This window comes from Cryptomeria japonica, chromosome 3 (assembly GCF_030272615.1).
Source record: "Cryptomeria japonica chromosome 3, Sugi_1.0, whole genome shotgun sequence".
Classification (NCBI taxonomy): domain Eukaryota; kingdom Viridiplantae; phylum Streptophyta; class Pinopsida; order Cupressales; family Cupressaceae; genus Cryptomeria; species Cryptomeria japonica.
The window spans coordinates 738,229,251-738,240,828 of NC_081407.1; positions in this window are offsets into that span (position 1 = coordinate 738,229,251).

Here is an 11,578-nt window from a genome sequence, read left to right on the forward strand (position 1 = left end):
TTGAAAGTTGTCAATCCATGGGAGAGATTCAATCTAATCCCAAGTTGGCAAATGTCACCTTGAGAGGGATTGAGAAGATGATAAACAAGCATTAGATGCTAAGCAAGAAATTAGGGATAACCTCAAGGAGTGACATCATTGGATAATGTCATTAACCAGGGAGGCATGCTATTACCCAAGAGGTAAACTCTTGTGCAACATGGGAAAATGGTTAAAGGGACAACCATCATGGCTAAGGGGTGTGGGCTTGTAAGAGGCATTAAATGCCTTTTGAAGACTTTGGAGGCTAACTTGCCCAAAGAGGAAAACCACTAGTGGTTTATGTAAGAGCCTTACATGTTTGGAAGACTCAACAAGTTAACTTGTTGAAATAGATAAAGTCTTAAATGCATTTTGAAGACTTTCTTCCAAATTTGGAGAAGTGACCCCCAAATTTAGGGATAGGACATGATTAGGAGATTAGACATGATTAGGATTGGATTAGGAGGTTTCTAGAAGGATGATTATGGAGGCAAGTGGGAGATGTAGGAGAATGCAAGTGGGTGAGGGAAAATAGGATTTTTAGTTAAATTAAAATGATTTAATTTAGCCAAAAGGGATGCAACTTGCATTTGTAGGATTTTGTAAGTGGGGGGACTATTCAAAAATAAATAATGATTTATTTATTTACAAAGGGGATTTTCAATTAAATGTGAATTTAATTAAAAGGGGAAAAAATGATTTTAATCAAATAAATAAGATTTATTCAATCAAATGGCTAAGGGTACTTAATCAAACCTTAGTTTAATTAATAGGTTAGGCTAGAAGAAGGAGATTTAATCAAATCTTTAATTTGATTAAAAGGTCAATTAGAAGAATAGGGATATTAATTAAATCTTAATTTAATTAATTGGAAGAATTGGGGATAATTAAATGAATAAAATTCACTTAATTCATTGTGCAACTTTTAGGTGTCTACAATGTCAAATCTTGTGATCTAGTTAGGACCGGATGTAGCATATTGAGCAACAGTGGAAGATAGGTGTGTATGTGCTATTGAGCAGTGAGGCATGTATGGTTTTTAGGAGTATTTTTTGGAAGATCCTTTGCTCCAGAATCTAGTGTTTTGCTAGTCATGGTTTGTATCACATTTTGGTATTAGTTGTGATAGTTGAATTGTTATTTGGGTGTTTGTATTGCAATATGATTGATGAACTCTATGCTCTGGAATATGTGGCATTTGTATCTTGAATATGGAAGTCGATATGCTTGGAATTTGTGTTTACGGGTCCATGTTTATGGGTCTGATAGACCCTTATTTTGTTCCAATAATTGAAGCATATGTTCCAATAATTAAAAGAAAGCATGTAGAAGATCAATGAAGGCCGACTTGGTTACCTTGTTTTGGTCAAGGCATATTTGAGTAGTGCGTTGATCCAAACCATGCATTATTGTATAAACCTTTTATGTTTGGTTGACATATTATCTTGGTGTATGTGCTTACTAGTATATATGAGTATATGCATATGTGAGATACAACAACAACAAGAGAGAAGGAAGCAAATGTATATGAGTATCAAAGTGTGATGTGTGTAAGAGTGAAGTGTGGAAAGTGCGAGTGCAGTTACAATGTTGCAGTAATGCCTTACTGGATATGTTGCAAGCAGATGGATTGACAGATTGAAGATAGTATTGCAATAATCCCGTACCGGACTTGTTGTAGATAGTTGTTGATAGGTTGGAGAAAGTATTGCATAGATCCCTTACTAGATCTTTTGCAAGTTGTTGTTTGATATCTGAGCTTATCTTGGAACTGACCTCTTGCATTTGGAGATGCAATTTTCCTTAGTTCACTTATTTCTATTGCAGTGAGCATTCTAATAGTGAGTCATTTTGTATTTTGTGAGTGAGTCATATTGTAATCAAGCAGTGAGCCACCCTTTTGTAAACACCATATAACTAGTTATATTATCCTAAGAGTTAACCCTCTCTGTGGTTTTTCCCATTTGGGTTTTCCACGTATTAAAATTCGGTGTCTATCTTGTGATTATGTTTTTCATTTATTATGCATTTGTTCTGATTAATATAAAAAATAGGTTTTAAGGACCCGAAACCTTTAACATAGGAGCATAAGATAGTTCATCAAAAAGCATCCATACCAGCTTTAAAACAACTTATAAAAGGCCAGTAAACTGAATGCACAGCTAAAGAAAGGAACGACAAAGCGGAAAAACTAGAGAAAAGATAAAAAGACAAACAACTATAAAGACTTAAGAAGATCAACCGCCTTATTGACCAGCTCGTCATAGTTTGCTGAAGCAACTTTGAGTTCTTCCATATCCTTATTTGGCTTCTTCTCCTTCTTTTTGCCTTTGGTCCTTGTTCTAGGTCCTTTCACTTCTCCCATACCTTCAATGTCAGGTTCCAGCTCCAGGGAATCCTTCTCATTCTCTAGTTTGCTGATGAGAATTTTGGTATTGTCGGTCGAGGCCTTCAGAATGCTATAGCTTTATTCATTAATACTTTTGAGGCATTTTTCAATTTTGTTGAATTTGTTGTCAGTTTCCGCCATTCTCTGGTCTGTAGCATTATCATTGGTTTTGATCTCTGTCAGGGCCTTCTCAATTTGCTCAAACCTAGGGTTGAAGGAATCTCTGATCTCTTTGGCTTTAGCAATAGTTTTACTCAAATCCTCAACATATTCTGCCATAGATTTGCCTTCACCAATACTGATTATCTCCAGAATTTGGACCCTATGGCTCAACTTCTTATTATCCTCCACATCTTTCTTGTAACTGTTAATTAACCAATCGACGGTGTCCACAAAACCTTTCAAACCCACAGTGGGAGGATCTGTTAATTATGCATTTGTTGATTCATGTTCATGAGATTAATTGCTAAGGTTAAAATCAGTGGAAAGTTTTATTATTGTAGGAATATTGATTCACCCCCCTCTTAGTATTCCAGTCCATTCAACCATTCAACAATTTTGTAACACCATATCTTCTATTGATTTCAATATCCTTGATCTTAAAGCAAAATATTTAGTATTTTTAGTAAAATCTACTTGATACATGTATCTAAACTTGAAGTCAATATGTACAAAATTATGCAAGCAAAATTTCATGATACAATGGATAAAGAGGGAATGCTCACAATTGTAAATCCTCCTAGTGGTTCCGAGATATGGGATTTCATTACTTCTGGCAAAGAGGTGATCACTCCATAATTTCATAGATAACTTAATTGGGGAAGCTCTATCTAGAAAGATTCTTGTAAACACTATAAAATATTAGACAAAAGGTAGGACTAGTGGAAGAAAAAAAGTCTTGACATAATTGAGGTTAATAATCCTAGAGGGTCTGATTAATACTGTGAGGGGGGTGAATCCATATCAACAAAAACTGAAACTTTGAACACCAAAATAGACTTATCTCAGATCTGAAAACATTCAACACTTAAAACAAATCTTCATAACAAATTTCCTTATCAGATCTAGATAATCATTTCCTCTTATGCAAACTTATTAATCAGATCAGCCAACAATTCAATATCAAATCAACAAACACAGTTACCAACTTATCAACTAATCAGAATGCTTCATCAATCATATAATCATCAATACTGGTAACCACTTTAAGATCTTTGATAAACAAACACAAACTGTCTTCACTAGTTAACGAAAATAAAACATGAACATCACAGGAAAAGCATACCACACATGAACACCATATTCTTCACATGGAAACCCAAAAAGGGAAAAACCACGATGGGAATTGGTACCCACAAATATTTTGCACTCTTTCGGAATGCGTCTTGTTAGGAGCCAAGCCTGGTTAGAAGCTTGCAATGATGCCCTGTTAGGAGCAGACCATGTTAGGAGTCACCTAGTTAAGAGATTTACCTAAGCCCTATTAGAAGATTTGATCTATTAGGACCAACCTTGCAAGAGGATTTAGAACTCAGATATTAAGTCACCTGTTAGGGGATTTTACAATGTGAGGCCTGTAGACACTCAAAATTGTCATGTCTAATTAAATAAATATTATTTATTTAATTATCTAAGCCTAATTCTTCTATTAATTAAATAAATCCTTATTTATTTAATTAATTCATTTATCCTCTTCTAGCCTTATTTCTCATTTAAATAAATACATTTATTTATTTAAATTATCCTTTTCCTAAATTAAATAAATATTTTATTTATTTAATTGATCTCATTTCTTCTATTAATTAAATAAATCTTTATTTATTTAATTAATTCATTAGCTTTTTCTACACATGACACATGTCATTCATCTCTTAATTCCTACACTACCTACCTCTTTCATTATTTTATTATTTCTTCTACCTACCCTCTAATCCTAGCCGACCTCCTTTTTACACCTCTCAATCTTATCCCTCCATTTCATGTTGTGTCTTCTATTTAAGGAGATGCTTTCTTCATTATCAAACCCTAATCGACAATCTTGAGGACTTGGCTACACTACGATCCTACTTGCAACCACATTCCGTTCTTTGTTGAGCTCTTGTGCACATAAAATCTGAGAGCAAATATATCAAGCAAGATCAATGGAGATAGGAAGAATGGAGATCAAAACCCTATTGGACATGTGATGGTATCATATTTGTGATTTTGTTTTATTTACATTGTCTTAGGTAATCTTCATATGTTATGGTGGATCTTTGTTGTTGTTAGGCTAGGGTTTGGTGGTTGAATTCATTTAGCCTTTCAATCTTGTTATTATTGTTATCCATTTTCACCATATACATTTTGGCACACCCGGTGGGATTCTTGTCCCTTTGCATTTAACCTCCTTGTTGCAGATTTTGAGTTTTTGAAGTTGCAGATCGAACATTTTCAACAGCATTTTTTTGGTATTTCCGCGTCTGTGCACTTTCGGACTGCGTTTTTGATTTTCTGGCACGTCTGCGACATCTGGATCCGCGTCTGTGTTCTCGACAAAATTTTATTTTGTAGGTTTCAGAAAAGAATGTTTGTGTTACGTAAATGCGCCTGTGTCATTTTTATCCACATCTGGGTCTGCAAAGCGCGTCTGTGGTTTTTACTCGTGTCTGTGAGCCGCATTTGTGTCTCAGAGCCGCATCTGTGTAGAGGGTAATCGCGTATGTGTATCACCTATTTCAAAATTTTGAAGTTTTATTGATTCAGTTTTCGGATTTTGCACTTAGGGTTTCAGATCTAGTTTATTTTGAGCTAACATTTTCAGATCTAGCTAACAAAATTGGTGCAGCTTGCCTTGGAAGCTAAATTGCTTGGTTGAAGGCCCCTATTTCACAAAGTCTTTTGGGTTTTAAAATTTACCTAACTTGTGTGTTTGCAGGAAGGGATGATTATTTGAAACAAATCCAAACTACTAACAACCTTTTGTTGCAGGTCCTTGGCAAGGGTCTTTGGATTTTTTATTGTGTGCCTTGTTTTCATAGACTAGCAAACATTTCCATTGGTGCACTAAAATTGAATCATTGTCTTTTGTGTCTTGAGCAATAGGCTCTTTTTGTTTAATCTTTAGAGGGCCTGTCTTCCCGTGTGGTCATTAGGACTACTAGTGAGAAGAGAACGACCCAAGTGGTAGCGAGGAAAACCCACCTCTTCCGAACCACTATAATCAAATGTATTCATGGTGAAAACTATGAATAACGTGTGCTGATTAGTTCATACCGACACTATGTCTCCCCATAAACCCGTTTGATCAAATTTATTTGATCATTTGTAGGGCATAACCCCTACCGACTGGGAGCCTTCTGTATTTACAGAGCTGAAAGTGCCGCATGTATGGCCACACGAGCGGATGCCCTTACTAGCACCTTTTTGTTTTAGAAGCCCAAATCCTTCTAGTTGTTGGGGCAGGAGGTCGGACCTCTGGTAGCGGCCCACACACATACGGTTCTTAGTAGAGATACAAAGTTCGCCATGGGGAGTTTTCATGGGGACTGATGCTTGGCTGACCCGAGAAGTGAGTGCCGAGGGTGGAGCCAGTGAGGTCAAGCATCTAAGTATCCGCTCTGAATAGAGTAGCCTCAAGGGTAAAACCCCATGTGGGATCAACAACTATTGTCTTGGCCAGCCATAAGAATTGTGCTTGACTAATTTTAAACATTCAAACATTCAAGACCAAACAACAAAACATTGTGTCTTTTGTGTCTTCAAGTGTATGCAAAACAATTTTACATCAAACAACACACTTTTTTTTTTTTGGAGTCATTTGGAGTCTATACACTTGCAAACATTGAGTCCTCATCAACATTGTGTCCTCTCGTCATGAAAAATAGTCAAACAGTCAGATTTGGTCATAACAAAATGACTTCACAGATTGGAAAAAATTGCACAAAGTTTACAGAAATGCATCTGTGTTTGTTCAAATCGCATCGGTGTCATCTAAACACGTATGTGAAGGGCAGAATTGCGTCTGTGTTTATAACAACGTCTATGTTGAACAAAGCCACGTCTGTGTCGGGGAACCGCGTCTATGAAGTATACAGGCACGTCTGTGTCGAGAATTGAAAAAAAAATTTACAGTCTAGCAAGCAAACACAGTCAGTTTCAGAATTCTTGAGCTTCCTAGGTTGTTTCTCCAGGTTTCATCTAGCATTCAACCTGTTTTTGGGTCTCACACAGTCCATCATTGCTTCACATCTTGCTTTACATTCACACTTGTCTAAACTTGAGTCAAAAGGTCACTTGCTTGTCCTCATCATACTTTGTCAACACACTACATACAACAACACTTTGCTAAGTGGTCCCTCATCAAGGTTTCTTACCTTTGGGTCTCATTTGGTCTTACTTAGAGTCAAGGTCAACTTACCTCATCAAGAGAAACTATCCTCTCTTTGGAAGCCACACCTACTCTACTACATACATACTTGGTCTTACACTTTGGACATTGCAAGTACATCTCAGATTCATTTACACTCCATCCAACTCTTGGTCTTCCATACTTTTTCCATTTTCATCCAGTCTTACACATCTTGGTCAATACCTAGTTCATGGTTGAAACCCATCTTCAAAAATTTAGGAGAGAAACTAAAGAGGCTCAAGAGTCCGCAAACATGAGTTCTTATGAGTATGACAATGATATCTTTTTCAATACTAATCACACTACATTGCCTGACATGGATGTCTATAGAAACATTCCAAATGTTGAGAACATGGACACTAAAAACAACAATGCTACACACAATGACAATGTGGACAACTTTTCAATACATTCAGCAGATGTGGAAGAATCCATTATGAATCCCCATTTCAATCGATTGGTTGAGGAAATAATGAGGAGGGATAGACAATACTTCTTACAAATGATGGCACAAAGTGGAGCCAAGATACCTCATGATTTTGACATGTCTCAAATAATGGAAAATCGACCTTTGCAACAAACTCACTCCAACATGGATCAAAGGAGGCCTAATAGTGGAGGAAATAGAGGACCATATATGGTACCTGAATCACCATCATCTTTGCTTCAAAAACCAGAGGTCCCACACACACATGGTCAAGCATATGTTACTTACCTTCGCAGACCATTATGGAAGTCTTATGCAGACAGATATGCTCAATCACATACTCAAGCTATGGATCAACCAAAGCAATTGGATATGCAAAGGCATGCTCAAAATTTGGACACGAGGAAATCCCATGTCAAATTTGGGGGCAACACAATAGAACATGACATGCCTGTAGATTACAGTATACATGCACAAAATAGATATGGTGTTCCTCAACATGAATCTATACCAAGTGGTCCATATATGCAGCATCACTATAGACCCCCTCCATATGAACATGTGTATGATCAATATCATCCATATATGCAACAAGCTCCTCCTCAAATTGGTGCCTCAAACATGGGGTATGCTTCAAGAAGTCGATCTCCACCTAAGAGCAATTTGGAGCAACAAATCAGGGACTTACAAAAGAAAATGGAGGACATAAATACACCGAAATCAACATACACAATGAGAGACATATGTCCTTATCCATTCGACAAGAGTATTCCAATGCCTCCATTTCCTACACACTTTGTGATGCCTAAATTTGATAAGTATAGAGGAAAAGGGGATCCTAAGGCACACATAAGATAGTTTTTCACAGCTTGCATTGAAGTAGCTTCAGAAGAGACATATTTGATGAGATTATTCCCACAAAGCTTAGGTGATCAAGCTATGGAATGGTTCTCCCAACTCCCACCTGGTATTAAGTCATGGGGTGACTTAGTAGAGGCATTTATTCAACATTTCTCCTACAACATAGAGACAGACATATCAATCACTACTTTATGCAACACCAAACAAAGAGAGGGAGAGTCTTTTGCATCATTTTTACAAAGATGGAGAAATCTAGCCAGCAGATGCTCTTGTGAAATTCCACAAAAGCAAATGGTAGAGATGTTCACACAAAATGTTAACAAAGACATTGGCTATGATCTAAGAAAAGCTTGTTGGTCCACCTTCAAGGACGTCATTGAAAAAGGCTTAGCAACAGAAAAGGTCCTAATTGAGCAAGGAGTCATTAAGATATTCAAGGAAAACAAAGATGACTTTAAAGGAAAAGACAAGCCAAGATTTTGGAATAAAAACAAGAACACAGTCAATGATGGTGTTGTTGATGCCAACACAGTGCGACCTAAATTCATCTTTTCGGGATCAAGTTCTACAAACAATCAAGTGAATACTCAAACAACTTCTAGATCACGAAGGAAGTACACTCCATTGGGAGAACCACTTGAGTCAGTCTTCAAAAAGCTTGTGGCAAACAAGGTGATCATAGTTCCAGATTTTCCTCCATATGAACCAAAGGTTAAACCAAATTGGTGGAATGATGATGAGTATTGTGAATTTCATAAGAGCAAGGGTCATAAAATAGGAAATTGTCATCGACTGAAGAATATCGTGCAAGATCTCATTGATAGAGGTGACATTGAGATTGAGGGACACTCATCCAATCAAGAACATGAGATGTTTAAGGCCATTCCCAAAGCATGACAAGGGAAAAGCTAAAGTCACAGATGATCAAGCCAACTATACTAGAGCACCTTACAACTATGATTCAACTATCAATCACATTTCGATGGACAATCATGTCTCTACTATTATCATCAAGGACAAAACTCCTGAGAGTTCTACCCAGCGACCCAAGATTGTCCTAAGAGGTGTTGGATCTTCTTCCGAACCTACCTCTGAATGTCATGTTACAACTCGTCAAGGTAAAATTACTTTGCCAGGTGCCTCCACTAAAAACACCACTTCTTCATCAACCAAACCTGAGTATGACCTTGTAGAACAGTTAGGGAAGACACCCACGCTCATCTCCATCCTTGAGCTCCTACGTATATCCCCCGCTCATAAAGCTATTCTTGACAAAATCTTGAGAGACACCGCCATTCCTACTGATATGAACGTGGACCAGTTTCAAGCCATGGTGGGATACCTTTCCGTTCCACACTCCCTTACATTCACAGAAGCCGATGACGCCTCCATAAGTCAGCCACATAATGCACCATTACACATTGAAGCCTTCATACACAAACATAGAATCAAATGAGTCTTGATAGATGGAGGAGCTGGTCTAAACATTTGTACATTGAGCACCATTAAACAATTGGGATATTCTGATAAAGCTGTGAATTCAACAAATAAAATCACCATCAAGGCATGTGATGATGAAGAACGCTCATCCAAGGGCACAGTCACCTTACCTCTAAGAATTGGACCAGTTACAAAGGATGTGGTTTGTCAAGTCTTGGATCTAGATCTCACTTATAATATATTGCTAGGATGTCCTTGGATTCATGAAATGAGGGCAGTCCCATCGACATATCACCAATGCATTAAGTTTCCTCACAATGGAGTCGAGGTAATAGTTAACAGTGATCCTAATCCATTCATATATTGCAATAACCTGAGATCACATACTGAGACCATCATTCCTAGTAATCATGAAGTTGTTCCTTCTTCGGCATACATTGATCCTGAGTCATTGAAACCCTCGACATCAAAGCAAGGTAAGCTTAAAGGCAAATTTCAAGACAAAGGCATGGGAGAATACACTTTAAATCAGACCATGTACTTACGACAAGTCATGAGTTCTCCAAAGGAATATGGAAGACCACATCCTAACAAGCAAATATCTATTGTGGTATTCAAATGGGACCCTACTACCTTTCAAAGATGGGGTGAATTGGAAGAGGAAGGTTTATACAAAATGCTATACAGAGACATTGAAGATGACACACAAGGTCACATCAATATACCCTGTGACAAATATGGCAAAGGCTTCAAGATTTTACAAAAATTTGGGTATGATGGAAAAAGCCCTCTTGGGTTACGAAAGGAAGGTGTCATTGAACCTTTACAACTTGAATTGACTGTAAAAAGGGAACGTTCGAAGGGACTTGGTTTTCTAACTTCCAAGATCCACACTAAAAGGACAGAAAAAGCATCACAAATCAAAGTTGCCAAAATTCAACAAGAGGATCACTACTCCACAGACTCCAACAAATGGGAATGGGGTTCAGACAAATCCTCCAGTGACTATGAGCTCACTGAGACATTCAGAGAGCCAGATGAACCCACAAAAGAAGAGGAATTTTATAAAAAGTTCAGAGTTGGTCAAGAAAAAACCCAAGAGAATTCCACACAGTCTTTGTCTCAAGGTTCTAGGTTGAAATCACATAGGATGAGAACACCTATCCCAGAATGCGCTACTAGTGATGACAATTTGGATTTGCTCGCGATCGAAACTGATGAGGAGAGTGCCATCGATGACCTTGACAATTACCTTGATATACCCGAATATAACCACATCTTCACTCTTAGCCCTGCTAACTCTGAAGACATTAAAGGCCTTCCCCTTGTTCACCACCAACTCATTGACTGGGATCATGAAGGACCAGCACAGTTTGACACATTCCAAAATGATGAAGCTATTATTGACTATCTTGGCATACGAGATGATCTTCCCCATGGGGACCACAAAGTAGGATACACTATAGAACTCAACAACATGGCATATTTTGGTGAGGGTGTCGGACTTTTCAGTCGCAAAAATGTGAAAATAAGAACAAATCAAGGGTCTTATGGTTAAAACCACACCGTGGCGCTATTTGATCCCAAAAAAGTAAAAAAAAAGGATGTATCTGAGGGTGAAAACCTCTCTGAGGCACCCGAAGATGGAAGGCTCGACATTCTCCCAGCATCATATGAAGAAAAGTCATCCATGTTGGTAGAGGAGACTATCAAGACAAACATTGGTACAGAAGAGGTTCCACACAATATATTCCTAGCTCAATCATTGACAGAGTCCGAAAGGTCAAAATTCATAAGTTTCTTCAAAGAACAACAAATCAACTTTGCATGGTCATACGCTGACATGCCTGGACTAGATCCGGATTTGGTAATGCATCATTTGACAGTCAAACCGGGGGCAAAGCCAGTGAAACAAAAATTAAGAAAAATGCATCCATAAGTGGCATTACTAGTCAAAGCAGAACTTGAGAAATTATTGGATGTCGGATTCATACGCCCAATTGAGTATCCTAAATGGATCTCCAATTTGGTACCTATTAGTAAACCAGATCGC